At 49.2% G+C, this 20,231-nt stretch overlaps 1 pseudogene across 1 annotated transcript; it reads right to left on the bottom strand.

Moving 5' to 3' along the window:
• Positions 1-9,698: 9,698 nt before the first annotated feature.
• Positions 9,699-10,156, bottom strand: LOC311604126 (small ribosomal subunit protein eS17-like; annotated as a pseudogene). Its single transcript has 2 exons — positions 9,932-10,156; positions 9,699-9,879 (listed from the first exon to the last, which is right to left on the bottom strand). The product of its transcript is annotated as a small ribosomal subunit protein eS17-like (transcript).
• Positions 10,157-20,231: the final 10,075 nt, after the last annotated feature.

The following is a 20,231-nucleotide window of genomic DNA, read 5'->3' as shown; positions in this document are numbered from 1 at the left end:
GTACAGGTGGCTTGGATAAAAATTCAAGTTTTTTTCCAGGGTCTTTTCTTCTCCCATGAACTGGGCTTCTTGGGATGCAGCCATCATCTTTGGAGCTACTTCCCTTCTTTTTCTCCTAGGCAACAGTAGACTAGGACCCGCAGATCCACCTCTTTCACATTTGCACATGAGCTGTAAACCCATTTTTCTCTTAAAATTTTTTTTTCCAGATTGGTCTTTGTTGTTGTTGTTTTGGGTTTTGGAGATGGGGTTTCTCTGTGAAGCTCTAACTGTCCTGAAACTCACTCTGTAGACCAGCCTGGCCTCAAATTCAGAGGTCTGCCTGTACTCTGTCTCCTGAGTGTCGGGATGAAAGGCGTGTGACACCACCACCTGGCTTCAGATTGGGTCTTATTTATGGAGTAACTAAAGAAGTAGCCCAGGCTGGCCTAGTACTTATATGGCCAGCCTGGCCTCAAACTTCTGGCAATCCTCCTGCCACAGCTTCCTGAGTACTGGAACAAGACACAAATGACTACACTGCTGCAAGTGTGTGTGTGTGTGTGTGTGTGTGTGTGTGTGTGTGTGTGTGTGTGTGTGTTTGCTCATTTGGGGGACTCAGGAAAACTGAGGCTCCAGCGGTATGTTAGTGGCGCTCAGGTGTGTGTGTGTGTGTGTGTGTGTGTGTGTGTGTGTGCGTGCACTTGTGTGCCCTCACTTGTGTGTGGGATTTGCCCTTCATCTTGAGATGGACATTGGCCTCCACTCAGGCTAGTGCTGGAATCCCATCGCTGGCTCTGGGGCTCTGGACTGCAGGGCTGAAGATCTTAGGGTCTTCTAGACTTCACTTTTACTGTGCCTATTCCATATACCCACTTAGCAAGTCAAGAGATAACTTTCCTCGACATCTCTCCCACCTTCCGCTCATCTTTCCCATCCATCATAGTCATTGTGCTGGTGAGGTTTTTTGTTTTTGTTTTGTTGTTGTTGTTGTTTGGTTTTGTTTGGGGGGGGTTGGGTTTTTTGTTTGTTTTTTGTTTTGTTTTTGTCAACTTGACAGAAGCTGGGATCATTTGGGAAAAGGGAACCCCAATCGAGAAAATGACTCCATCAGTGGGCATGTCTGTGGGGCATTTTCTAGATTAAGGACTGATAATGGAGGGCCCAGTCCACTGTGTGTTGGTGCCACCCCAGCAATGGTGGTCCTGGGTTGTATAAAAATGCAAGCTGAGCACATCTCGAGGAGAAAGCCATTAAGCAGCGTTCCTTCAAGGTCTCTGCCTGCACATGATGGATTATACACTGTGTGAAGCAATAACCCTTTCCTCCCCAGGTTGCTTTGGGTCACGGTGGTTAGCCCAGCAACAGAATGCAAACCAGAGCAGAATCGGTAGCGCAGAAATGAATTTTGCTCTGACGGACCTGACCACGCTGTTTCAGGGGAGGATGGTAGCACTGTTTGGAACTTTGAGCCAGAAGAGCCATTGAGTTCTTGAAGCTTAATGTGACCCACTCTAAGGCTTCGAGCCTCGTTGCTCTGAAATAGGGTCTCAGAATGCACTTAGAGCTGGGCTGTATCCTCCTGTCTCGGCCCTTCACGACACTGGCAGTAATTGGGATATGTGCGGCCATGTTTTACACGGCACTCTGTTCTGAGCTCAGGTCACCAGGCTTGCACAGCAAAACCTTCTTAGCCACCGAGCCTCCTGTGCAGCACTCCCCCCGCCCCCGCCCCCAAGCCCCCTTACTGGCTTTTAAAAAAGCATTCACTTATTTTTATTTGATGAGTATGCATGCTTTGCCTGGGTCTGCATCCATGCACCACATGCATGTATTACTTGCAGGAGCCAGAAGAGGTCCCAATCTCCCACAAGTGGAGACAGTTGTGAGTGCCAAGATCAAGCTTGCAGCCAGTGCTCTTGATGGCTGAGCCATCTCCCCAACCCCTTTCCTAGCTTTACAAAACAAAACATTCTGGGGCAGGAAAGATGGCTCAGAGGTTAAGAGCACTGTCTGTTCTTCCGAAGGTCCTGAGTTCAATTCCCTGCAATCACATGGTGGCTCACAACCATCTATAATGAGATCTGGTGCCCTCTTCTGGCGTATCGGCACACATCCAGGCAGAATACTGTACAAATAATAAATAAATCTTTAAAACAGCAACCTCATTCTGGCCTTCAAACTCTGGTCCTTGGTGTTTGCAAGTGTTTCTTCATTGTCTGTACCCAAACTAAAGCCTTCATTGTCTGCAGCCTGCAGGGGATACCTAGCAGGTTAGCAGGGAAGCTGCTGCTCTCTTAACGCTGGCTAGAAGTTCCTACTTTCTCCTGACTGAAAAAAAGAGGGCATATAAATTGCACCACTACACAGGGCAAGGAACATCTTCAGAGACAATTAGATTTCAGGCAGACTCAGCCTGAACCTGAATGTGCTGTGCTACTTTGCCCAGGCCGCCCCCCACCACCCCACCACCCCCACCCCACCCCCGCCCTCTCTGGGCCACTGGATTTAACTGCTTCTCTCCACTATCAGCTCATGTCTGGGTGTTCTAGACAGTAGCCCACGGGGAGGGGACTCCCAGGTGTTGCCATGCCACACATGTCCCATGAGACAGTGTTGGTCTCTCTGCCTGGCTGGCTATTCCAAAAATAGCTTCTGCTAATGAAGGGAGGGCTGGGGTCTGGCTGGAGTGGGGTGCTGGGCCCCATTCTCCTGTGAGCAGGCCCGGTCCTGAGCTCATCAGCTAAGCAGGTAATTATGTGTGTGCTTTGTTCATCACACAAAGGAGCTCTCAGAGAACTTCCGAGAGGCACCCGCTTCCTGGCTGATTTGATTTTTTTTTTTTCAGAGCTGGAGTGTGAAAGTCAAGCTGAACCTGCCTAATTGTGCCTGCAAAGGCAATTCAGAGAGGCTGCTCTTGGAAGGAAATCAGGACAATTAGCTCTGGGCTGTGCGGAAAAGGGGCGAGAGCTCACCATGGTGAATGTCAGACTGTCCCCGAGGGAAACCAAAGGGCAGCACTGAGCGAGGCATTTTCTCCGGAGGCTCGGTTAGCACCCATATCTACACTGAGGGCACCTTGCTAGGTGTGAGTGCTGGGGATACAGGCTTGGGAGCCAAGGCCAGTTAGGAGAAGGAGCGATTAGCCCAGCTAGGGTTGGCTGCCCCTGGTCTTGGACCACTAACATACCCCTGGAGCCTCAGTTTTCCTGAGTCCCCCAAATAAGCAAATACACACACACACACACACACACACACACACACACACACACACACGACCCCCCAAAACCAGACCAGATGGAGCACATTCATTCCAGGCAGTGGTTGGTAGGCACAAAGCCAGGGCAGATGGTGCCGGGAGGGCCTGCAGCAAACAATCTGCAGCCAGCTGTAAACCTGGTCCTCCAGTGCCTGGCCGACAAGCCAACTGCTCTTCCTCCTACCTCCCCCATTCTGCCTGGACCGGGATGGGGTGGGGTGTGTCCCTAGTTCCTATGACTCTTGGGGCTTCCAAGCCAGAGAGGCCTACATTCAAATCTCAGGCTTGCCCCTTCTTAGCTCTGTTTCCTCCGGGGCGGTGAGTCTACAGCCTCTGGGCCAGCCTCCTCCCTTGATTCACTCTGGTATTTAGTGCCCCATCTGGCACCAAGTAGGTGACAAATGTCTGTCCTTCCTATAGCATCAGGAAACTGAGGTCTATAAATTCACCTCCCACTCATCAGAGTCCCTGCTTGTGTGTATGTACATGTATTTTGTTTTATTTTATTGTGTGTGTGAACATAAGTGTGCATGTGCCATGGCGTGTATGTGGATCAGAGGGCAGCCCCAGGTATTGGTCCTCACCTTCTACCTTGAAATAGTCTCTTGTGTTGTTTTCTGTTTGGATTTTCCATCCATTTCCCTGTAGGAACACTAGAATTACACATGCTCACATTAGTGTGCCCAGCTTTTATGTGGGGCAGGAGGACTTGAACTCAGGTCCTCACACTTGCACAGCATGCTCTTTTACCCATTGGGCCATCTTCCCAGCCCTGTGTGTCTATGTTAGATTTATTTATGTGTGTGGGTGTTTTGCCTGTATGTATATCTATGCACCATGTACATTTCCAGGTCCCATGGAGTGGGTTATCAGTGTCCTCGAACTGGAGTTACAGACGGTTCTGAGCTGCTTTATGGCTGCTGGGAATCAAACCCCGGGCCTCTGGAAGAGCAGTAAATGATTTTAACCACTGAGCCATCTCTGTGGCCCATTGTGTGTGTATTGTAGATAGAAATTTCTAGAGAAAGTAAGACTACCTGCTTTAAACGGATACTGGAGCACATACAACTGATTTTACTCATTTTTTAAAATTACATTTTAGTTTAGTTTAGTTTAGTTTGTTTTCAAGACAGGGTGTCTCTGTGTAGCCTTGGCTGGCCTGGCCTCCCTTAGTAGACAAGGCTAGCCTTGAACTCACAGAGATCCACCTCCCTGGTGCTGGGATTACAGGCATGCATCACTGCACCTGGCTTTCTTTTAGTTTTTTAGATTATAATATGACCAGAAGAAACAGTCTTCCCCAGAAAGAACACACCAATTGGTTATAAAATACTCAGGGGTCAGCCCTGAAGACTTTATACAGACTGAGCAGGTTGTACTTGGGTATGTTTTACTCATCTTAAAGGGAGGTGGCTCCCTCTGTCATGTTAGAACAAGCCTATGGAGTAGGGCACCTGTGTCTAGACACAGGGTGTGAGAGTCACATTTCCTGGATGGGCTTTGAGGGTTAGACTCCATATATCCAGAGGCCTCAAAAAGGGCCTGGCATTGGGCTAACGCTCACTGAGTTTTAAGATCAGCACCATTGCTGCTGTCACCATCACTACATCTTGACGGCTCAGGCTCCCACGGCAAAACCCAGATAAGCTGGCAAGTGACACGGGATGAATCCTTCCACGTGGCTGGAAAGAGAGCATCGGGGCTCCAGTTCAGTCTCAGTGTCCTCCAGCAAGGGGTGCACTGATGTTCATCTGATTGGTCTATGTTTGAGCCACATTAGTTAAAAAGGGAGAAGGTGTTTGTTTGTATCTCATGTAGCACAGGCTTCCTTCAAATTCACTCTTCAACTACACTTGCCCTTAAACTTATGATCCCCTGGGCTGGAGAGATGGCTCAGAGGTTAAGCGTACAGGCTGCCGGCTGTTCCTCCGGAGGTCCTGAGTTCAATTCCCAGCAACCACATGGTGGCTCACAACCATCTATAATATGATATGATGCCCTTTTCTGGCCTGCAGGTGTACATGCAGGCAGAGCATTGTATACATAATAGATAAATAAATGAATATTTTTAAAAACCTTATAATCCTCTGCCTCTTAAATCCTGAGTGCTAGGATTACTGGGAATGCACCACCATGCCAAGTTTATGTCTTGCTGGGAATCAAGGGCTTCATACATGCTAGGCAAACACTCTACCAATGGATCCACATCAGTTCCATAGTTTATTTTTAGTTTTGAATATTTTTTTTTATTTATTCTTGGACCATGTGCTGGCTAGTTTTATATCAACTTGACACAAACTCTAGTTATCTGAAAAGAGGGAACCTCAATTGAGAAAATAAATGCCTCCATATGATCCAGCTGTAGGACATTTTCCTAATTAGTGGTTGGTAGGGGAGGGCCCAGCATATTGTGGGTGGTGCCGTCCCTGGGCTGGAGGTCCCAGGGTCTATAAGAAAGCAGGCTGAGGAAGCCATGGGGAGCAAGCCAGTAAGCAGCATCCCTCCATGGCCCCTGCATCAGCTCCTGCCTCCAGATTCCTGTCCTGTTTGGGTTCCTGTCCTGACTGCTTTTGAAGATGAACTGCTGTTATATGGCACTGTGAGTGAAATAAACCCTTTCTTTCCTCCCTGAGTTGCTTTTGGCCATGGCTGTTTCATCACAGAAATAGTAACCCTAACTAAGACAAATTGGTACCAGGGTCGTGGGGTATTGCTGTGACAGACAGGTTCATGTTGTTTTGGAGAGGATTGTGGAAGGACTTTGGAACTTTGGGCTGGAAAACCCACTGAGTGTTCAAACTTTAGTGAGCTGTTCTATGGGAGCTTGGAAGGTAAGAATGTTGAGGGCAGTGTGGATGATGGAGGCCTGGCTTGGGAAGTTCCCGAGGGATGCTTGAGAGCCACTTATAGACTTTCAGGACTGTTTGCTATTTTGAGTTAAGAATCTGTGCTTCTGGGGCTGGAGAGATGGCTCAGTGGTTAAGGGCACTGTCTGCTCTTCTGGAGGTCCTGAGTTCAATTCCCAGCACCCACATGGTGGCTCACAGCCATCTAGAATGAGATCGGTGCCTTCTTCCGGCAAGCAGGCACACATGCAGGCAGAACATTATATACTAAATAAGTAAATAAATTGCTTTAAAAAAAAAAAGAATCTGTGCTTCTGGGGGCTGGAGAGATGGCTCAGTAGTTAAGAGTGCCGCCTGCTCTTCCAGAGGTCCTGAGTTCAATTCCCAGAAATCATGTGGTGGCTCACAACCATCCATAATGTAATCTGATACCCTCTTTGGCAGATAAAGCATTTATACACAAATAAAGTTTAAAAAGAAAAAGAGCATCATATTGGAGTTGGGGATTTAGCTTAGTGGTAGAGCTAAGTGCAAGGCTCTGGGTTCGGTCCTCAGCTCTGGGGGAAAAAAAAAGAAGGCGACGACTCTGTGGTTCTGGTCAGCTGGGACTGAAGAATCAGCTGCGGTTAACAAGAGTCCAGAACCTCTCAAGTAAAACCTTTGCTTTGCTGGGACAATCGATGCTAGTTAGCCAGAGCTAAGAAATTGTCGGTGAGAGCTGGGCGTGGTGGCGCATGCCTTTAATCCCAGCACTTGGGAGGCAGAGGCAGGCGGTTCTCTGTGAAATCTTCTGGGAAGTACTCCCTCAGTGTCAGCACACAGAAGCTGTGTTCAGAAGGTAGTCAAAGGCTGTACTGGTAGCCATTAGAGCTACCTGTTGTACTGGGTACCGTAGGAGTCATGCTGGTGGTACTGGTTTTGATGGCACAAATGAGTCATGGAGAACAGCTGGGGCTTGACACTGTGTGGCAGGGGTGGAGGCCCCGAAGAGTGCCCAGGAGAGGTTGTACTGGCTGGTTTTGTATCAACTTGACGCAAGCTAGAGTCCTCAGAGAGAAAGGAGTCTCAGTTGAGGAAACGTCTCCATGAGATCCAGCTGCAAAGCATTTTCTCAATTAGTGATCAATGGGGAAGGGCCCAGCCCATTATGAATGGTGGCATCCCTGTGCTGGTGGTCCTTGGTTCTATGAGAAAGCAGGCTGAGTAAGCCACAGGGAGCAAGCCAGTAAGCAGCACCTGCTCCGTGGCCTCTGCATCAGCTCCTGCCTCCAGGTTCCTGCCCTGTTTGAGTTCCTGTCCTGACTTCTAATGTTGGACTATGGTGTGGAAGCATAAGGCAAATAAACCATTTCCTCCCCAACTTGGCTTGTTTCGTGGCAGTAGAAACCCTAACTAAGAGCCAGGCATGGCGGCTCACATCTGTAATCTCAGCACTTGGGAAGGCAAAGGCAAGCAGATCTCTATAAGTTCGAGGCCAGCCTGGACTACAAAGGAGTCCAGGACAGCTAAGGCTACACAGAGAAACCCTGTCTGGAGAATCAAAACAAAACCCCAAAGAAACAAATAGGAACCCTGAGACAGAGACTATTGGCGAAAGTGCAGCCTGGTTGCAGCAAGGAACCCCAGCATTTTGAAGATGTCCGTGCTGTGAGATGACCATCAAGAACAGCAGCTGGGGTTGCAGTAGACCTTGCTTGAGCCTAGAAGGCAATCTGTGTGTGTGTTACAGAGAGCAGAGCTGGAGAGGTGGCCCAAGCCCTGTGGAGGAGCCCAGAAGATCATAGGCGAGTCTCAGATAATTGTACTCTGAGTTATTTACACTGGTGGATGTTGGTTTTGCTTTGTTCAGAATCATGACTGTTCCCTGGATCTTCCTTCTTAAAGCAAGAAAGCATTTAATTTATTTTTTTATTTTTGTAGGAGCCCCTGGTTGAGACTTTAAATTTTAAAGTCTTTGGATTTTAAAGGGACTGCATTTTTAAACATTGAAACTTTTTGTTTGTTTGTCTGTTTGTTTTTTGAGACAAAGTTTCTCTGTGTAACAGCCCTGGCTGTCCTGGACTCACTTGGTAGACCAGGCTGACCTTGAACTCACAGAGCTCCACCTGCCTCTGCCTCTGAGAGTGCTGGGATTACAGGTGTGAGCCACCATACCAGGCTTAAGATGGAAACTTTTAAAACTTGGAATGTTTATATTATAATGTTGATATTCATGTGTGATCTTAGGGAAGAACAAGAAACAAGGTTATGGCTTAATGGTGTTTTGTGTGTGAAGTTAACAAGGAGTCACTTGTGCTGGCTAGTTTTATGTCAACTTGACACAGCTAGAGTTATCTGAGAGAAAGGAACTTCCATTGGGAAAATTTCTTCATAAGACCAGGCTGAAAGGCACTTTCTTAATTAGTCATTGATGGGGAGGCTCAGCCCATTGTGGATGGGGCCATCTCTGGCCTGGTGGTCCTAGGTTCTATAAGAAAGCAGGCTGAGCAAGCCGTAAAGAGGAAGCCAGTAAGCAGCACCCCTCCATGGCCTCTGCGTCAGCTCCTGCCTCCAGGTTCCTGCTGTGTGTAAGTTCCTGTCCTGACCTCCTTTGATGATGAGCAGTGATAGGGAACTGTGAGCGGGGTAAACCCTTTCTTCCCCAACTTCCGCCCACTGCAAATAGAAGTTTCTCTGACCAAGGTTGAGAACAGTGCTTGCAGGTGAGTTTAAACTTAAGTATTTAGAGGGCAGTTTGACAACAAGTCCTTTTAACAAAGCAACCATAGTATGTATGTTACCAGTAGGGCCTGTAACTGGGCAAAACCAATGATGGCTTTTCTCCCCCGGGGGCCTGCACAGACCTTAGAGTGCTGTGAAATCCAGCCCTTCCTCTAGGGAGGGAGGTTTCAGGGCAGTTCCAGCTTGATTTCTCCATGTTCTGCAGTCAATGTGTGTTGTCTTCCGCAATGGCGTCTTACCATCTGGTTCCGGTGGGCAGCCAAGAGAAATGGTAATGTTTTGTGCTGTTTTGGGGGCTTCTGGGGTCTCCATTACCAACATCTTGTAGGGCAGTAGCCCAGACTTGGCACTGACTATTTTGTTTAATGACCCGTGTCTTCTGGGGAAAGCATTGTCCCACCCATGCATAGCATCTGTGTTCAAACTTTTTGAAAATTATATTTTCAAAATGAGCTTACAAAATAGTGGGTTTCCATAAGGGTTTTTCACACATACTTAGTTTTGGTTAGCCTACTCCACCTCTTCCTCCTCCTCCTCCTCCTCCTCTTCCTCCTCTTCCTCCTCTGGCTGAGATACCAATAGACGAAGAAGAAACCCCAAGGCTGCTTATAAACATAGGATGTGGGCTGCTGTGAGTGTGGCCAGAAAACCCAGGCCTGGAGACAGTTTGCTTTTCTGTTGCCACGATAAAACACTGAACAAGAGCAATTTGGGGAAGAAATGGCTTATATTATTAATTATAGCCCATTATCAGGGAAAGTCAGGGCATAAACTCAAGGCAGGAACCATGAAGGAATGATGTCTACTGTCTTGATCCCTATGGCTTGCTCAGCTTGCTTTAGTTGTTGTTGTTGTTGTTGTTTTCAGGCTTATTGCAAATATGACAGAACAGATTATATGGCTCCATGTGGTGTTTTGAAATTCATCCCGTCTGTAGGCTGAGTGACCTGCGGGTTGGAGAGACTGCCAAAGTCCAGAAGCTTCAGCGTTTCCATGGTATCAGGATCTACCTCAGTCATCTCTTGGTCTAGGGTCTAGGGCTGAGACCTCAGGAACATACTTATCTCTCCTCTCTCTCTCTCTCTCTCTCTCTCTCTCTCTCTCTTTCTCTCTCTCTTTCTCTCTCTCCTTCCTGCAACTTGATAGCGATACCTCTCACAGGACCTCTCTGAATCCGCTTCCTCAGATGCGTGACAGAGCCGGCTGTCTTGTGGAGTTTCTTGTTGGGAATAACGGTGATCTCCTCGCACATGCACTAGTTGGTGTGGAAGTCATTACTCAGATCCTTGTAGTACTTCTCCATAATGACCTGGGCCGCCTTCTTCACAGTCTTGGTACAGATGCGGCCCATGTTGATGGGCCTTGGTAAAAGAGTCAGCTTGCTTTATTAATACAGCCAAGGACCATCTGCCTAGAGGTGCATGGGGCCCCTCAACATTAACCATGACAAATGCCTCACAGACTTACTTGCCCACAGACCAATCCAAAGGAGGCGATTCCTTAACTGAGGGCCCCTCTTTCAGGTGATTCTAGTTTGCATCAAAAGGACAAAACAAAACAAAAACCACACAGCCCTTTCTGCACCTGAGGAGACAGCGCTCCAAGGGAGATTCCCCCAATATAGGCCCCCACCCCTGCCAGCCGCTCCTGTGTCCAGCTGCCCACTGCATGAGAAGCCAAGCTAGGTTCAACATTTTCAGCCAGCACACAGGAACAGACTGCCCCCCATCGCCAGTGGCAACAGGGAGGAAGCTGCCTTAGCTGTATGGTGGATCTCATGGCGCCTGAAACAGGCTACAAGTTCTGCCCACACGTGGCCGGCCCCTATTGGTTCTTAGCTACCTTAATCTCGGCATTTTCAGGGCTTTGGCACTCCAGCAAAGACATCCCCCATTGTGGAGTGCCCTTAATGAATGCTGTGTGGTGGAATTCCCATAGTGTATTAATGTGGGAGAGGGTCCAAGAGTTCCACATGGAGGCTTCTGTAGACCTGGACCTGTGACTAGTTGCTCAAGCCTGATGGAGTTTAGTAGAGGAGGGGAAAAAAATTAAAAGGATAGAGGGTGGGTATGCGCCAGGAGCCATATTTAACTCAGGACCATCCTTCTCTCAGGCTTAACACAGGAAAGAACCAATAACTTGAAACCTATGCAAAACAATGTATCACAGTATCACTGGGAGTCTTGTGTCTGCAGGTGTTCAGCATCACAGCCAGTGTGGATCCTCTCTGCTGGGTGGACCAGGGTGGTGATGGATGAACAACAGAATGGAGGTATGCTGGAGCAACTGGGACCACCCTTCTCCAGGGAGACCTGATGCTACCTCCAAACCCTCAAGCTGTTCTGGAAAAGATGGGCCTGGCTCACTGGCTGAGCTCTGGGATTTGAAAAGTGGTGCTGTTGCTTGTGTCCTGTAAGCCCTCTGTGTGTTAGGAGGACTGGGTACAGTTTCTCAGACCATCTTTCTGTGAGGAGAGGCAAGGAGGAGGCTGCTTCAGACTCAAGGAAGGGAAGCGCTTACTGGACACCCACCCTCAGGGAGGCAGAGGAAGGCTTTGGGGCAGGCTGTGCTGCCTAGGGTAAGTTGGATGCTTGGCAGCTTGCTGGGTCCTCAAGGACGCTGTGGAAGGTTCTTTTGGCCAAGTGTGGCAGGAGCAGCTGGAGTAGCTGGAGCTCTCTGAGGCCCAGCCTCCCCCTCCTCGCTGCCTACCTTCAGGAAGCTCAGGGTTCTGTCTTAATGCCTTTTCAATAAAGCCTTGGAGACAACAAGCCTCATTTCCTGAGCCGAGCTGAACGGTTATTTTACACTTCATCTAATTGATTAAAATGACTCTTCTGAATTAACTGGCCTTTCCAGAGCTGAGTGGGGGAGTGAAATCCAGAGACCAAGCCGGCTTGCCAGCCTGGGCAGTGGCTATTGTGAAGGGTGACCCCTCTGGTCCCCGCTATGTACAAAGCTGCTCCCTAACCTCCCGCCCCCAGTGTCCTGATACTTTTCAAACTCAGGTGAGGCCACTTATCTGTCCCCTAGCCAGCATTGGTGTCCTCCTGCAAAAGCTAAGGGATCTTTGTGGCATCTTGACCCTTAGAAATGGGGGCGCCAGGGATGATACAACTGCTGGCCACTCCCTGCAAACCTCAAGCCTGTTGGTATGCATCTGTCATACACTTGCCTTGAATCTGTCACACTACTCCAAAGGACAATCAATGAGGCCTGGTGGTGGCATAGTTAGGAGGTGGCCAAGTTGGGGCTGAGACCAATCTGTTGGTAGGAAGCCAATGTCCTGTTCACTCTTACATGCCTGCCCTGAAAACACTGTCACAGGAACACTTGTTTTTTTTTTTAAAGATTTATTTATTATTATGTATACAGTGTTCTGCCTGCATGTACACCTGTAGGCCAGAAGAGGGCATCCCATCACATTACAGATGGTTGTGAACCACCATGTGGTTGCTGGCAATTGATTGAACTCAGGACCTTTGGAAGAACAGGTTGTGCTCTTAACCACTGAGCCATCTCTCCAGCCCCACGGGAGCACTTCTATGCTGTCCCTTTATTTCCTGGCCCTGAGATAGTCATAGCATCATTGCAACTGGGTTTCAGGACTCTCCAGGTGAGACCTTGTTCAGAATGATACCTGAATCATCAGCAGGTCTCATGAACTTGCTGGAGGTGATGTCAACATGACACGAACTGTCTAATACCCACACGTGACACCTATCAAGAGATCTGTCATGATGTGTGCATGGTGGCATATGCCTGTAGTCCCAGCATTTGAGGGATGGAAGCAGAAGGCCAACTTCAGTTATGTAGCAAGTTTAGGACAGCCTGGGCTACACAATTCCTCCAAAAGAGATCTGTTGTGAGCAAGATGGTAAACACGCATAGTTAGGATAACAAGCATTTTATTTTATTATGCTGAGGCTCATCACGCAAAGTTCACACTCTAAATTCCTAACTTCGGTCCTAAGCCTGACTCCCCAAGGCTGCTCACTCGTGTGGCGTGTCTCAGCTGAGGGTCAGGTCCAGTCTCTAGCAGTAGTCTGCAGGTTGAACACCAAGATCCTGGGGGAGACATTTCAGCTGCAGGGCAGATCAAGGTGGTGTACTCCAGATGTGCAGAGCAGAACACTGCTCTTGGTCTCTGCTTAGATATGTCCAGTGGGGTTCTAGGACCCTGTCTGGTTATCTTCAGTGAGTGGTGTCACTGGCGTCTGGTTATCAGGTGCAGCCTTGGGTGTAGTAGGGTTCCTGACTAAGCTATTTTTACATGTCTAAAAGGCAATTTTTAAAATTTAATTAATTAATTAATTAATTTTATTATTTTTATTACAAGATCTGTCACAGTCTTTCCACCTCTTCTGGTTCCTTCGCAGGCCACTTGCTTCGGTGTTCTCTCTCTCTCTCTCTCTCTCTCTCTCTCTTTTTCTCAAGACAAGGTTTCTATGTTTAGCCTTGGCTGTTCTGAACTTTGTAGACCAGGCTGGCCTCGAACTCACAGCAATCCACCTTCCTTTGCCTCCCTAGTGCTGGGATTAAAGGTGTGTGCCACCATGCCCGGCTGGCGTTCTCTTTTTTTATCATGTGGTTTCATAGCACTTGCATTATTATGTCATTATCGTCATCATCTTCTCTTCCTCCTCTTCCTCTTCCTTTGAGACAAAGGTCTCACTATGTTGTCCTGGCTGGTCTGGGACTTGCTATGGAGTGCAGGCTGGCCTTGAACTCACAGAGATTAAAGGTATCAAATGGCCTCAGGTTTCCCTGGCTCAGGGCTTCATCATAAGTGCTTAAAGAACTGAACAATTAATGAAGGAGAGATAGATGGAAAAGGCAGCTATAGGAAGCAGGAGCATGGAAAAGGCTGACCAGGGGACATCTGCACAGTCTTGCCTCTGAGGTCGTCTTTGCCCTGATCCCAGGTCATGATGTGAGCCCTCTGTGGGCCTGCAGGCAGCAGGGGGTCATAGACACCTCCTCCCAACCAAACCCTGACTATGATCATGACTGCCTGGAGGTTTCTGTACTAGGAACGGTGTGGAATAGTGCTGGAAGGCAGGTGGCACACTGTCTGGTGCGTTTGTCAGTGCGGGGATGAGGTGACCCCAAGTCCCCTTCAGCATTCTGTGAAGACGATCTCTTTGCCTTGTTGTCCTATACCTCTGCACCAGGTGGAAGTGGAGAGGTGACACTGGGGCCAGTGTCCCCAGCCTGGCTGGCAGCGGCTCGGGCTGTGATTTCTTCCTGGTGAATATTTATGACCCGCCTATCCCCATTCTCCAAATTGAAGCTGATGGCGGCTCCTCTGATTCCTTTCCCACACACGGCCAGGCGGCTGGCTGCCTCAGAGCATTTAATAAGCCCTTAGGCCAAATGTCTGCTTGCCCCAAGGGAGTGTCTCTAGGGCTTTCTTGCAGACAGCTCTCATAGCAACCTTGCAGGGGAGGAAGATTTTTTTTTCTTCTATTCTTGCTTGGGTTCAGTTTGGGGGCCTGCAAATCCAACTGAGAGCAGACAGAGGAAGAGGAGAGAAACCAAGGTGTGTTTACAGCCACCGAGAGGCTCAGTGAGGAACAAGAGATGGGGTTATACTGCCTAAATTAGGAAAAGAAAAAATGAGCAGGACTTTAGAGGAAGAATAACAGGAGATAAGACATGCAGGATTACCATGCTAACAAGCCCTCTGCCCTGCCAGCTCCCCATCTCTTTTCCAACTCCTTTGTTTCAGACTCCCAAATGGTCCAGAAGCTTTAGCAAGAATTCCATGGAAGCCAGGCATAGTGCCTCCTACCCAGCGGTTGGGAGGGTAGGGCAGGAGGATTACCATGAGTTCAAGGTCACCTGGGCTACATCGTGAGCTCTAGATCAGCCTGTGCTGTGGAGTAAGATCTTGTCTCAATACCAAACAACAACAACAAAATAGCCCTGTGGAGTCATGACATTTTAATCACACACTGGAGCCTCCACATCTGGTTAATTGACCTTACCTGATTAGGTTCCCTTCCCTATCCCCCAGAGGACAGCTGATCTCACCTGCCTGCCTTTCACAAGACAGAGTCCTGGTAAGTCATTTTAGCCAGAATCCTCAACCCTGATGTTTCCTTTAGAAGTTTTCCATTGCTGGCCTCACAGTCTTCTTGGCTATTAAAACCCTACCTTTCTATTTCTTTAAATTATCTCTGTCTCTGTCTCTGTGTCTCTGTGTCTCTGTGTGTGTCTCTCTCTGTCTCTCTGTCTCTCTGTCTCTCTGTCTCTCTGTCTCTCTCTCTCTCTCTCTCTCTCTGTGTGTGTGTGTGTGTGTGTGTGTGTGCGCGCGCGTGCACGCATGTGCAGCTGCACATGGAGGCCAGAAAAGGATGCTGGATCTGCCGGAGCTAGAGTTACAGGTAGTTGTAAACTATCCAACATAGATGCTAGAAATCAAAACCCATTCTTCTGAAAGAACACAACGCACTCTTAACCACTAAGCCATCCCTTCAGCTCCAAAGTCCCACTTTTCCTTGTCTTGTTCCTGGCTGAGCCCAATCTACCCAGGGCTACAAAGTCCCCTTACTATGACCCCATGTCAATGTCAATGGTTTACTTATTCGTTATAGACAGGGTCTCATGTAGCCCAGGTTGGCTTTGAACTGGTGACGACTACAACCTTGGGTTTCTAATTCTCCTGCCTTTTCCTGGGATCAGTGCTGGCACCACAGATGTGTGCCGCTGTATTTGGTTCACATGGTGCTGGGACTCAAACCCAAGCTCCGTTCGTGCTGGGCAAGGTAGTAGCACTCTCAAACAGATCTGATTTTTCTCGCCATCTGTCCTGGTTACTTTTTGTTGCTGTGTTGAACACCATGACCAAGTTTATTTTTAACTTACAGTTCTGGAGGGAGATCTCATGACAAGGAGGCATGGCAGGAAGCAGCTGAGAGATCACATCCGCAAATACAGGCAGGAAGCAGAGAGAGTGAACTGGACAGGAGTGAGGCCATAAACTCTCGAAGCCTGCTTCCAGGGACGCACTTCCTCTGTCTAAGCTGTACCTCCTAAAAGTTCCATAACATGCCCCAACAGTGCCATCTACCAAGGACTAAGTGTTCGAATACAAGGGCCCATGTGGGACATCTCATTCTGCCATGACACCATCTTTAACAGTGTCACTAGGACATAGTCTTTTCCCCTCTTTTTTTTTTTCCCTAGTAGATGCTAATGACCTGCCTACCATCTTCATGACTAACCCCCTCCCCCAGAGCAGGTTTATGGAGCTTCTTCTCAGCCTCTTTTCTGGGAGCAATCTTCACAGAGGGATCAGGGGTTATGGACAGAGGACACTCCAGGAAAAACAAACAAACAAACAAACAAACTGCTTTCCATGTCTGTCCAATCTCAGATTTTTTTTTTTCAAGACAGGGTTTCTCTGTTTAACCTTGGCTGTCTTGGAATTTGCTCTGTAGACCAGGCTGGCCTCAAATTCACAGAGATCTGCCTACTTCTACCTCCCAAGTGCTGGGATTAAAGGCATGTGCCACTACTGTCCTGCAAATCACAGATATCTTTAGTTGAAAGAGTTATCAGGGCCAGCAAGACAACTCTGGCCTCCATATATGTGCTGTGTCATACACACAACAGTAATAGGGATCTTTGTACTAACTCTAGGTCTGAGCATCCCCTTACCGGAAGCCTCCAACTTCCTCTGCAAGCTGACCCTGGCCCCCACTGTTCCTCCTTCTGGTCCATTTATCCCTTCATGCCTCCTCTTTTCTTACTGTACATCTGTCCTTCTCCCCTGTGTCTGTTCATTCTTCCATCTAGCCTTTCCTCAGTATATAAGAAATACAGCTGTGTTACCACAGGCAACGGCCCCATTTTACCTGCTCCTTGACCAACAGCACCCTTCTAGTTGTGGCTGCTTGCCTCTCTTGGTTCATTCTCAGAACCCTTCCAGATGTTGGCTGCTTGCCTCTCTTGGTACGTTCCCAGCATCCTTTCAGGGTTCTAGACCCTCCAGAGCCAGGAGATACTGACTCGTCTCTCCAAGTTCTAGCGCAGGTTGGAGTTCAAAGGCAGTTTATCCTAGGACTCCTTCAGGCCCTGAGGACCTCCTACCCTCCAGGCAGCTTCAACCTTCTCACCTTGCTTCTAGCTCAGAGTCCAGTGCGGGACTCCAGGTTCCTCCAAGCTTGGCAATGGATGACCATAAGGATAGCCATGAATGTGGGGACCTAGAGGGGACTCAGAGAGGGGGGGGGTCACCATGCCAGCAAGTTTCAGAGGAGCAGCAGGCTCTACTAGCCTTCCAGTATCTTCTGCTGGTGGCAGCAGGGGTTGGAGTGGGCTGGGGTGGGATGAGGTTGGAGGTGGTGCCATGGCTGGTCCCCTGCTTCTCCTGTCTTACTAGACTTCCCATTGCTATCTCTGCAGTATTAATCAGAACTGGTCTCATGCGGACCCACTACTGACTCGTGTGCTCAGTCTCCTGGCTTGAGGGCTCAGAAGCCAGCTTTACAGAGCCATGCCTGTCCCAAGTGACAAACCATACAGCGGCCCTGCCCAGCGCTGCACCTGGGTCTGGAGCTCTAGCCTCTGGTTCTGGCAGTCACTGGCAACAGCTTGGCTGGGGAGGGGGTGCTTTCTCTGCCATTGCATGGTATTCAGGGACACCCAGAACACCCCAAATCCCCAAGAGCAGGGGGCTCCTGTATCCTTTAGGACCTCCCTGTGACACTTGCTACCTTCTAGGATGACCAGCCTGCTGTTTTCCCAACTAGAGTGTTCATTTCCTTCTTGCCTGGAACTGAGTTTGTTTCCAAGGCTGAGCAGGTGGCTGGAGACCAGGAATATAAACAGACCATGATGCGGGGACTGACTTGCTTATCGTGGAAATAAGTGTTCCTCCTTCTGAGAAGGGGCTGCTTGGCCAGGTTGCCGGGTAACCCTTGCATTAGCTTCAGTCTTTCCCTGTGAAAACCTGCAGCCCTTGGGGTGGGGGTGTTGTGAGTCACTGGTTCTTTGGAATAGGGTGGGGGGAGTGAATCAGGTGTTGTCAGCCATGCTTGAGGGTGGCAGGGAGAAAGAGAGAGAGAGACAGAGAGAGAGACAGAGACAGAGACAGAGACAGAGACAGAGACAGAGAATGAACAAACAGAATGGTGCCAAGGAGACATCAGGGCAGCTGATCAGCTCAGCCACCCTTGCTTCCTGCAGTCATCTGGTCTGTGACAGGTCAGACAGACCCTACTGGGAAACGGCAGCTGCACAATCTGCCCTGCCTCTCAATGTGTACCAGGGACAGTAGGGAGACTCCATGGGGACAACGCTCTTTCAAAGACCTGCAGGACAGATGCCTGGTTAGGAGCCAGATGCAGAAAGGAGCAGGCAAAGAGGTGTCCTTCACAAACAGAGCCCAAAGAGAGCTGGGGTTTGGGCTGGACAGGGCCCTCAGGGCCTCAGCTCTTTTGAGCTGGAGGGTCCAGCCTTATGGACGAAAGAGGGCACACAGAGCCTCAACACAGTGACACAGATCCTTGGTGTAGCATGGCTGCCTGAAGGCAGGACCTGGAGAGGATTATGGGACCGGAGGTAGACCTCCCTTGCTGGCTTGCCGCTGGTGCAACCCTCCCCACTGGTGAGAAGTCATACAGAGCTATAGAGAAAACTATAGAGCAACACTATGAGATCGCACACAACCACCCCATGCTAACAGTCACATGGTCTCTGGGAAGAAGGTGGGGAAGGAAGAGCAGAGCCTTGCAGTCATGCAGACTGAGGAGCCCTGGCTCTATGGGCCCTGACAACTGGCCCAATCTAGTTGTTTTTACAGGACTCCAATGCTTCTGGTTTTGCTTATAAAGAGAAGTCTGTCAAATATGAGAAGCAGGAGCCGGGCGAGTGCTGTAGGTCTCTTCTTTCTACCTTCCTTCCTTCCTTCCTTCCCTCCCTCCCTCCCTCCCTCCCTCCCTCCCTCCCTCCCTCTCTGCCTCTCTCCCTCCCTCTCTCCCTCCCTCCTTCCTTCCCTCCCTGCATCCCTCTCTCTTATAGTGCCAGGGTCGGAACTCAGAATTCATCATGCTAAGCAAGCCCTGTGCCATATGCCAGCACAGCCAGCCACTCAATGTGAGCAGTAAAATGGAAGACATAGCAAACAAAGGAAAGAGGAGATGGGCCGAACAGCAGAAGGTTGGGATAATCCTGGTGTCTGAGATGCCAGCCAGGAGCATCAAGGGATTCCCAGCCCTCCATCACTGCCCCTGGAATAGGTTAGCTGAAACAACACTGTCAGGACTGGGTGCTGTTCTGAACAGGAGGTCTAGGGGTGAAGAAACAGACCCCAGCTGGGTGTGTTGGCACAAACCTGTAATCCCAGCACTCTGGGAGGCAGAGGCAGGTGGATCTCTCTTGAGTTCAAGGCTAGCCTGGTCTATAGAGTGAGTCCAGGAGAGCCAGAGCTACACAGAGAAACCTTATCTCAAAAAACCAAAAGAAAAGGAAAAAAAGAAAGAAAGAAAGAAAGAAAGAAAGAAAGAAAGAAAGAAAGAAACAGAATCAGACTCCAACCCTTTGCAGAGCCTTAGCATGGGCAAGGAAGGACAGGGTGCCCTCAGGGTATCCTCACTCATTCAGGATCTGGAAGATTCCAGAGAAGGTTGCTGTCTCAGTGGATGCCAGGGCTTTGGTGGGGGAAGCCTACGGACAGATCCAGAAGCAGGCTGTTCAAGGTCATGCCACCCACCCTGTCAGAGCCCAAGGATGACGGGAAGTATAGTTGCTTTGAGGTTTACACACTCAGCATGAATGTGGGGAAACGCTTGTAACAGGGTCTGAAAGTGGGAGCCAGACAAGCCTGGAGTGAATACTGACACACACACACACACACACACACACACACACACCATTACTAGCTTGCTGTGAGACCATGGATGAGTCCATAGTTTCTCCATTGTGAATCATGGGCACTGCCCCAGGACAGTGCCTGGGGGCGGGTTACAGGAGACGGCGGATGGGAGGGGTGGGTACTGGGTGGTCATTGGTTACACCCATCTGACTCCCACTGTGGCACCTCCACGGGACCTGGTTCTGGGAAGCTGGGTGGGCGTGGCTGTCTTCCACTCTGCTGCGATGGCCCCTCTCTGCTGGCACTGATTTATGGGTCGCCAGCTCCACAGAGAGCCTGGGAAGACAGTGATGCCCTTTGTTTTTAGTTCAATTTGGTGAGCAGAATGCTCCTGGGGACAATAGATTTTCCTAGTAATGAAATTGCAAAAGGAATTGAGTTTTGCCGTAGCAGCTTAAAGGACAACCTGTGCCCTTTCCCCGGTCCCAGGTTGATACCAGCAAATGTTTGTCTCTTGGTCTTTCTCCACTCCCCATTCCCCTCTTCCTGCTAGAACAGAACCCCCCATGAGGGAGGGGCACGGTGTGCTAGTTACGTTACTGTTCCC

This window comes from Acomys minous, assembly GCF_964271855.1.
Source record: "Acomys minous genome assembly, chromosome: 8".
In the NCBI taxonomy this organism is placed as follows: Eukaryota; Metazoa; Chordata; class Mammalia; order Rodentia; family Muridae; genus Acomys; species Acomys minous.
The sequence above is the reverse complement of the archived record's forward strand: the minus strand, read 5'-3'. Positions and strand labels throughout refer to the sequence as shown.